The 10,353-nt window shown below is 34.3% G+C and overlaps 1 pseudogene; it reads right to left on the reverse strand.

Moving 5' to 3' along the window:
- Positions 1-4,267: 4,267 nt before the first annotated feature.
- On the reverse strand, positions 4,268-5,340 carry LOC148040601 (uncharacterized; annotated as a pseudogene).
- Between the last annotated feature and the right edge of the window lie 5,013 nt (positions 5,341-10,353).

Consider the following 10,353-nt stretch of genomic DNA (forward strand, 5'->3'; position numbering starts at 1 on the left):
CTATTTGGTTATATTGATGCAACTTGGCTAGGGAATGTGTCTAATAAGAAGTCCACAAATGGCTATGTATTTTCCTTTCAGAGTGGGGTTGTGGCATGAAGCAATAAGAAATAACTCATGTTGCATTATCAAGTATAGATGCAGAGTACAAGGATGTTGCTATGGCAGCATGTGAGGTAGCTTGGATGCAAAAGCTACTTGATGATTTGAGAATATAGATAGATAGGGGTGCATTTTTAAAGCAACATTGAATAAGCGAGCTTTTGTTTATCATTCTAGGAGAAATTCCATGGTCATATCCTTACTTAGTTTCTGTGAGTGATTACACTAGTGCTCAGCCCACACATACTCCTTGGCCTTTTCAAGGTTTAAGATTCCTTTCTCATTCCCATGACCCCCCTACAAAAGCACACCATATCCAACATATTTATATACGCAAGGATAGAAAACTTAGAGATTTTGTTTATTTCCATCACCTTTTAAGATATTCCAAATTAGGGAGTTAAATTTATTTAGAGCTTTTGTTTATCATTTTGGGTAATCATCATTCTTATAGTCCATTTTGTCGATGGAATTGCCATATTTTATAGTATATGGAATAACAAAGAAGAATGGCATTTACTAACATAAATTTGTTAATTCACAATATCTACATGGTGTGGGGACAAGCATTTATTAATTCACAATGTTGACAATGAGAGGAACACTCAAGATTGTGGATTTGTAGTTAACTTTTAGAAAGTCCATGGAAAGGGTGATGGAAACATTGATGATTAGTATTGCATAATTAAGTAGGTATGTTGTCTCTAAGGAAATCAATCTCATTTTCTTCTTGTTCACTAAAATAACTGGACTCCATAAACCCCAACATAACAAGTTTAAACTTATTAATGGATTTCCATTGTCTTCATGGTTATTCAGAGAGTTCAATGGTGGGCTTCCCACCTTTGTAGAGAACACAAATTTACTGAGAGATGTTTGCTTTGGATCATGTAGTATTAGTCCCTTTTGAGGACGTCCACATAAGCCTCTAAGTAATGGCTTGGATTTTTCCACCTCCTTTGAAAATGCCTTTGTGTGTAAAATTAACTTTGTGTGTTTGGTCAAAATAGTATATCAGACCTTCAAGGGCATAGATGCAACCATATACCGTCACATTTGCACCTTACACGAGCAAAGCTTTTGTCTTTAAAGTAGTGCAATGTAGCTACAATCAGCTCAAAATTCCAACCTATATAAAAAGAAAACTTATATTATGTAACAAGTCTAATATTACAAAGCGTCATCTAGTCTACAATCCCATTCTTATAAGAGAAAAAATTCACATCTATAAACTCAAAGAAAGAAGATAAATAATACCTTCATTTTTCTCCATATAATCATGCAACTTCTCTAACAAAGCCTCTATCTCTTTCCTATCATCTGTTTCTTGTTTTGATTGTTGTAAATTCTATATCCACCTTTTTAAGCCGTTGAAACATAATATAAATTTTTTCATGCCATTTACCATCCAAAATGTGTGTTCTCATGAAGCTAGATGAACAAGTATATGCAACATTCTTCCCTCCTAGTGTGCCCTTTCCTTAAAATGAGTTATATTCATTACACCATATTCAGACTCGAGGTTCTCCATTAACATCTTCACCGTGTAATTCAAACCTATCATCCCTTGAGATTGTGGATTGTTTTAATTTTAGCCTTACTCTACTACATTCTTGTTTCCAAGTCTCAAGAATGCTTGGACTTAGCAATTTACTTCCTAGCTTTGATGTGAGATGTCTTGGAGTGTCATTTTGTTCCTCTTCAACATGTTCTAAACATTGTCGCTTATTTGAAGGAGGAAGTTCATTTATGATAGTATCACTCCTCTTGATATGAACTTGATGATGGTCACCAAGAGTCCATCACTCCTCTTATCATTTCTTAACTAGATAGTTATCCTTGATGAAGTCAAAAGATCGGTCTATAAGCTCATCACCCTCAATTTGTTCACGGATTTGAGCAAAGGCAGGTTCAGGTCCATCTTTTCTTAGCCTCACACTTGGGGAGATCACTATGTATAAATCCTATATATCACATGTGTTCATGGTATGTTTTATATATCCCTATGTAACCTATTTTGTGATATTTATTTAACCCTTCTGTGACTTATTAGCACAATTTATTTAACCCTTCTGTAACCTATTTTGTGATATTTATTTAACCCTTTTGTGACTTATTAGCACAATTTATAAATCCCTTACTATATGTTTTTTTTTTCATGAAGAATTTAACAGATCCTTATGTAATATTTATAAAACACTAGTTTTATCATAGAATTAATCACAAACTAGCTCTTAATACTTTATTTAAAAAATTTAGTAGTTTGAGTTATGATTAGACTTTATAAAGTAGTGTCATGCTATATGACATCCAATGGTAAAATCTTGAGCTCTATGAATAAAATTAGGGTTTTGAGACAATTTTCAATAGGAATTTAGATGTATAACTAGGGTATACATTTCATAACTTGGGGATAGTTAGCAAAGGACATTCACATTAGTAGCTTTGCTACCAAGTCTCACACATTTAGCATTGGCTAAAATTCACAAGATATGATGCATAATTGCTAGTAAGTTAGTTACTCAAGCCTAATTCAAAATGAGTAAGAAGTGAGCCTTGTATACATTTAAACATGAGAATTAAAATAGAAATATATGAATACACATTTTGACCATCCTACTACTATCCTAGGGCTCTCTTACATTACAATATTGCTCTTAGCATTGTCATGTTGCGATGGTAGTGGACTATAATATCATTGTATCTATTGTATCTAACTCATCTTATATTATTGTGTCCATCATTCCAAAAAAGCATATCAAGTATATATATAACACTCATACACATATAGATTCTAGAGAGAACAAGAGACATAAACCCAAAAAATTTTCTACCTAGTTGAAATCTTATCAAGTCATGACAAAAGACAAAGAATATGAGCTTAATTTATAGTTTAAAAAGATAGCTATATTGGGGTGATATTGAAGGAAAAAGTATATTTCCTTTCCATGGCCCACAACTAGATTCCAAAAATATTTGCATGAAGATGTAACTAAAATCATGATTTTTAATGTTTACATCTATACAAATTTTATCTCATTTTCTTCTACAAAGTACATGCGACTATACAAAAAATACTAAATGTACAAAATTTTCCTCTAGCCATGTGTTCTACTTAGCATCTCAACATTGTCAAAGCTAGAGTTCATCCTCATTTTCATATACGTGGATGCATCACCATAATCCACTAGTCATGTTCCTATCAAGCGTCCTTTGCAAATTCATTGAAGATCTTCCAATCATTTTCATCAAGTTTATATTTATTTTTGTTACAATCATATGTGAGATTTGCAAGAGCAATGATACTTTCAATGTCTACCATATTAAGATCGGTCAAATCATATGTAAATCTCCTTGGCCCCTTTGATTTTTGATACCATCCAAGTTGAACCTCCATCCCTATTGGTCTATCTGAGGAGCTAAACCCTCTTTTGTACTCCACATAGGCACCATTAACTTTTCTTCTCATCTTTTGAACTTGTCCCAAGTACCAGACACTTTGAATTTTATTTTTTCTTGTACTTTTTGAAAATCTTGCCTTTGATGACCTTGTGATCTTTCCATTACTATTCTCTTCCTGGAAGAATACAACACAATTTGAACCAATGCCAAAGAGATTATCATTTGTTTGAGTTTGATACTTTTCCTCCTTACTGTAGTATACTCCCTGTCACACCCTAGTAAGCCTATCCTTGGATAACATGGGATTGGCATTAAGTTGACTTACCAATGTAGGCTTGAAAAGAAAACTACTATTTTCAAGCTCCATTATTGGATTCACTTTATCTTTTTCCTCATTCTTTTCATCCAACATAGAATCCACTACATGCCTTATCTCACTCGTACACATTCTCATCAGTTGTTATTCCATCATTTATAAGAACTAAAGGCTCCTCATCTATGTTAAAATCTTGCAAACTTGAATTGGCATACGCCTCAAACAAGCCTTCAGACCAAGGCTCCAGTCACCACTTCTTATCCTCTTTACCTTTGGCTTCATTTGCAAACATTCACAAATCTATTAAGCACTTTGTAACCCCCTTTTCAAGGCATCGATGATCTTCTCATGGTCTCTTTAAGATTTAACTTTCTCCATATATGTTCTTGTTTCTTATGCGCACGTGTAAATTTCACACCATCCTTCTTGCATTCAAAATCTGAAATCCTATTTAATATCCTTATAAAATGCAGCATGTCCATTAGGTTGTACATGTGTTCTTGCCCAACCATGCTGCCAATTTTGCTGAAAAAGATTTCAACTACATCAGATCCAGTCAAATGTATTGGAAGCATTCTATTTGGATGGAAATTTCTAAAATATTTCATAAGTAGTACAATGAAGTGGCACGAGAGTTGCAGATCTAGGAATGCCTCCTTACTAATAAAATTCCTTGATAGTGTATAGGTGGCATGTTTTATGATCGAAGATCTCCAAATTTGGAAGAAGAATGCCACTTTTGCTGCTAAATGGATCGTCTCCAATAGGTTCAAGTATGGGGACAAGAAAATATCAATGTATTCTCCTGCAACTCCAAGATAGACTTGTGTCCCAACCATGCTTCACTGTTTTCTATGTTTTCCATTGTTTGCTAGCTCTCCCAAACACCATTGGACTTGCCTACTACATATCCTTTGTGCTGTAGCCCAATTTTGATGATCATCTTGTCTAATATTTGCTTCCTTAAGCAAATGTTTGTCAACAGGAAAATAATCATAAACAATGACTACATGATTCAAAGTAACCCAGACATCCCCAAGGGCTAATTGGTGCTTTGGTTTGTCGATAATATTGACTATCTTTTTTCCATTGTGTATAAAGTCTCGATCATGCATGCTTGCAAACTCTCCATTTGATAATTTGGCTGAGAGGGGCCATCCATCCCATTCGATCTTGTATCTACTACCATGCTTATTGACATAATCAGCTAACATTAACTTTCTTTGTTGACTATCTCCATTTGATGCATGTCCTATAATAGGACCTACTTTTGATTTGAGCTTCTCATCCCATAATGCCAAAATTTTGGTCCATTGTTTGTAAACAAAACTTGCATCAAACCGATTGTAAGTACAATGAGCAACCATAACCAAGCGTGGAAGTGCTTCATGAAGGGGACTTGCAACAAATACCCTTGCATAGCCACCAATGACACATGTATCAAATGCATGAGCAATCACATGATAACCTGCTTTTCCTTCTCCAACTTTAATCTGCATGTGTATAAGTCCTGCATTCATGGTTTGAAGAATTATATCCATCAAATCCAACAAGAGTATCATCTTTAGGATTCCACCTACAATGAAAATATTAAACGTTATAAAAATAAATTGAGAATACTTTTGGCAAGTCAAAAGAGTAAGTATTATGTATGCTTACCTTATCCACTTCTTTATGGTAGTCTCATCTTCCACCAAAATAAAAGGACTATTTTCTGTGATGCCATGTTTTTCTTTTTCCTTTTGATATATTTAAGCAATAGCATCAAAGATATATCCATGTATCCTAGGGATAAAGTGGGTGGCTTGTTTATGGCCTCTTTTTGTTGTTGAGAGTAAAGGGCCATTGAGGTTAGCAGTGAGGAATTCGTGCAACCTTGGTTCACCCGACATCTTTGCAACCTCATACAAAGCTTTTGTATTTGCACTGTATCGTTGACCCTGCTTTGATTGTACCATATTTGTAGCTATATCCTATAAAAAGTCCCATAGAGCAGGTTTTCCACCAAATTTTCCCAATCTATGGGCTTCTATTATATTGTTACAAAACTTGGTGATATCTTTTCGATTTAGAGACTCTATATTGGAATCATGTAAGCTTCTTATTTTCACTGAGAGAACTGCAAGTTGAGACTTACTCATCCATAACTTGAGAGTAAGATCTCTTATATGTCATTTGGCAACAAGTGTTGTTTGCCTAAGCTCTTGTCTAGTGAGATAGTCTAATCTTCTACCGAATCCCATTCCTTTATTTCCTCTCTTCTCTTGTACTAACTTCTCCTTGTACGCTCTCCTCCTAAAGTTGTTAAGCTTGTATATACCTTTGCAATGACTACAAGAGAAGTTTGTGAATGGTTTCCCATTAGTTGAAACACACAAACAATCAATATGATGAAAGAAAACATCTATTTAAAAATATGTTTTTTCATAATCCAAATGCACCCTAGTAAACGGCTCTATGAACCAAAGTTTACCACCACATTGATAATCCAATAAAGGTTTCACATTGAAATTCTCCTCGTTTACCTTGATAACATGAATCCATAAATCCCATCATAACAAGTTTAAACTTATTAATGGATTTCTATTGTCCTCATGACTATCAAGAGAGGAGGTGTATGGATCGGTTGAACTATCCACCTTTGTAGAAAACAAAAACCTACTAAGAGATTTTTGCTTTGGATCGTGCATCATTTCCTTTCAAGGACGTCCACATAAGCTTGTAAGTAATGGCTTGGATTTTTCCACCTCCTTTGAAAATGCCTTTATGTGTAAGATTGACTTTGTGTGTGGCACAAATGCAACCATGTATCATCATAATTGCACCTTACATGAGCAAATATTTTGTCTTTGAAATCATGCAATGTAGCTGCAATGACCTCAAAATCCCAACCTATATAAAAAGTAAACTTTGTATTATATAACAAAGCTTGATTTGCAAAAAAACTTGATTTGCAAAAAAGCCAACCGCATCATTTTGAAACAAAACATACAAATAAAGAGTGTATTGTCCAATATCTAAGGGCTTTCAAAAGCCCTTGTATCTATAGATAACGAAGTGAAATGAGTTATGAGGCATGTTATATTGCATTGATCACATAAATAGGTGTTTATATAAATCTTGGCTCCATTTCTTCAAAGGGACACATGACCAATTCACCATTCATACCATGGGGCTCACAAAAGTTCTCATTTATCTTATCAAATGAAACTCTCTTTGATGAATTTGCATTCATAACGAGATCTCTAATAATAGCACAGAGATGTCTAACTAGTGTCAAGGATGGTGAGATAACTTTAGTTACATCAAAGTAATCAGATGCATCCTCATAGAAGTAGCAAAGATCTTGCAGTATCCAAACAAGAGCATAAACATCAGTTTGTGGGCTATAAAAACTCTTCATTATGGTATCTTGTAGTTCAGGGGCTAACCATATTCTCTATGCATGGTTTACTTTACATTCTTCTCGTTTTTTTGCATACACTTTGTCATGATCATTACACTCTCGATGCGGCTTAGAAAATGCCTTTCTTCTCTTTGAGAAATCCAAAGCATTGCCCCAATCTATAATCCCCACACGACAAACATTGCCAACAAAATCTAACACAATATCACTAGGATGTAAATTAGTGTGTAACCATCTTGCTTTGTGCAAGTGACACATTCCCAAGATTCATGCATGCATAATGGACAAGATGCATTTGCAAAATATATTTATTTGCACTATCTTATTACTTCTCAACTAAGTATCTTAGTCACGCCTTCTTTTGAATGTGCCCCAAGTATGGAACAATCTTGTGAATTGCCCATGAGATGAAGGAAGTTGGGCCATGAAACTTAAAAGATCTTCACCATTAAAAAATGGCGTGATTGTCCACCTCGGGTAAGTTACTCATGAATATATGTGTGCATCACGTGGGTTCAAAATAAGGTATTTTTAAAATACAATTTTTATACATTTTTTACATATAGAAGGGTGTAATATAAAGGGGTTATTTACAAATTGAATAGAAAAGGGTTATCTTTTATTCAAGAAAAAATTATAGATAAGGATATTTATAAATAGGCCTTGCACGCACGTGATGTAGAGGATATACATTTAGTAACTTCCTCGAGTTGTCCACAAAGGCTCTTTTGTAGTGGTTGTGATCACTCGTATTAGTACTGGTTGTTTGATCTGCATCACTATCTCTCTTTGTTGCTTTGATTGCCTTGTGTAGTCTTTTCCTTTATAGCATTTTCCTGCATAAATCTTATCATAGTCAAATTTGACTACTCCTACAACCTTCACTTTGAAGAAAATGCCATAAGCACCACTTCCTAATTGTTCTCATGGAATTATCTCATCTTCACTCAAATCAATTGTAGATTATACATGAGACATATGTGCATAATTTCTTTGAAGGACATGCACTTTGCATCCTACCATTGGAGTGGTAGAATTCTGTCCAAGAGCAACATATGTAGACCACATTCTCTTATCCCATGATATTGAATTTGTGATGCTATTGTCAGATTTACATTCTGCAACTCTTACTTCTGCATATAATGCATCCCATGCTTGAATTTTATTGACATCAAAATCACGTTGAAAGATGGAGTCACTAGCATTCCAACTTACTATCATATTGCCAATCATGCTAGAGATCCATCTGGTGACAATAGCATCTAGATCCATACTTTCAATTGAATATGCAATCCCTATATGTTCTACATATTCTTTTATTTGTGATATCACTTTACATCTTAGTATGTCTCTTTTTCCAATGTTCCAACATGTATCTCTCATCTCCTCCTCTTTCATAGAGCATATTTCCTTGAGTAGCTTGCACCTACATCTTTCAAAAAGTATTTTTAAATCCAATTTATACATTTTGCATTGGGCATTTACTTTTCCCTTAGTATCCATGTACCTAACAAGTTGAAACAATAGAACATATCAATAAAATTGCTCCCTTCACTCTCTCACTATATCTCTCTCCTATATAGCTCACAAATATGGTGGTGTCCAAGTTGGATATACATATATAGTGAGGGTTAGTGAGGAAGATGGGCCACCTTCCACATTGGCATTTTTCCTAACATACCATGTTAGGTGGCTTCTCAAGTAGTTAGAAAAATAGAGTTGAACAATGATTATCCTTAGATTTGAGTCCCAGAAACCATCATAGTATCACTCTAGGATCAATGCTAGAATGTCGTTAAGAGAGCTACAAAGTCTATTGGAATCTTTAGGTTAGTCCTTATGGATCAAGTTGAATTATTTGCTTATGAGAGAGGTAGACCCACAAGCTACTTGATTGGCTAAGTCAGTGTATAACCATGGAATCTAGATGGCTCTTCTTGAAATAGAGATCTAAAAGACTACTAAACATTACCTCTATAGCCCCTCACTAGGATAGGTAACATCTCAATGTATGATTACCTTTTCACATACTAGTCTTTTCTTGGGGTGCTTAAGTATATGTAAATATTTACTATCATTATAATCAAGGCCTAGTATGTGTGTGAAAGAGAGGGAGTTCAACCACTATCTTGGATTGAGATAAAACATGCTGAGTGTGGAGAGAGTGTTAAGTTGCATAAATAACTCCCCAAGGATTTCTCACTATTTTACCCCCCATTTTGCTCTTGCAAGATTTTTATGGGGTAGTTTTGCAAGTTTTATAAAATTTGAGATTTCAACGAGTTAAAAAATCGTGTAAGTTTTGTAGATTTTTGGGTGTAGTAGACTAGAGAATTATAGTTTTGTGTTGTATTATGTTATAGAATATGTGAGAACATTCTAGCTCAAACTTTAGAGAATGAGGTGATTTTTTCTCTAAATTTAAAAATATTATATTCAATTTGATAAATACATTCAATGAGACTCATAAAAAAATAGAATGCCACTTAAGTCAATTGCATAGCTACACTAATTACGGTGTCCCTTTAGTGCCAAGCCACAAGGACATGGGACTTAGACACCATGCTTAGTGTGGATATAGGTTAAATAATGAATTCAAAGTAAACCATGCCTAGAGATTTAATCTCTCTACCTAAAAACATATAGTCTTTGATCATACTCAACATGCTAGCCATTATACTTCTATAGTAGAAGGTACAAGCCAACTTTGACTATGTGCCTCTTCCAAAGTATGCCTAAGCCTAGGTTAATTAAGAATAAAATTAAACTATGTACAAAACTTGATCACTATTAATAGAGTGTTGGCGGATTTTGGCAAAGACCACACAACTAAAACAAAGATTTAAAAAACAACTTTCTAATGTCCACAAATGAAGAAACTATCACATTAGTTAATAATGTATTTCAAAAAGCAAACCAAAATCCTTAAGCATCATCCACCATGACATAATAATAGTTGTTCTTTATGATCTCTGATCTCATTGGTCAAGATCACCTTAAGTCCTCATTGATCAAGAAAACCTAAAGTTGATCTAACATCCTATTTCCTAATGAAGTAGCCTCAACAAGATTGAGTATGTTAGTTAATGGCTTTTCAATCAAAAGGACCTTAGATAGATCAAATTCA

Source organism: Lygodium microphyllum, chromosome 2, assembly GCF_053477565.2.
Source record: "Lygodium microphyllum isolate KBCC chromosome 2, Lygodium_microphyllum_v1.1.10, whole genome shotgun sequence".
Lineage (NCBI taxonomy): Eukaryota > Viridiplantae > Streptophyta > Polypodiopsida > Schizaeales > Lygodiaceae > Lygodium > Lygodium microphyllum.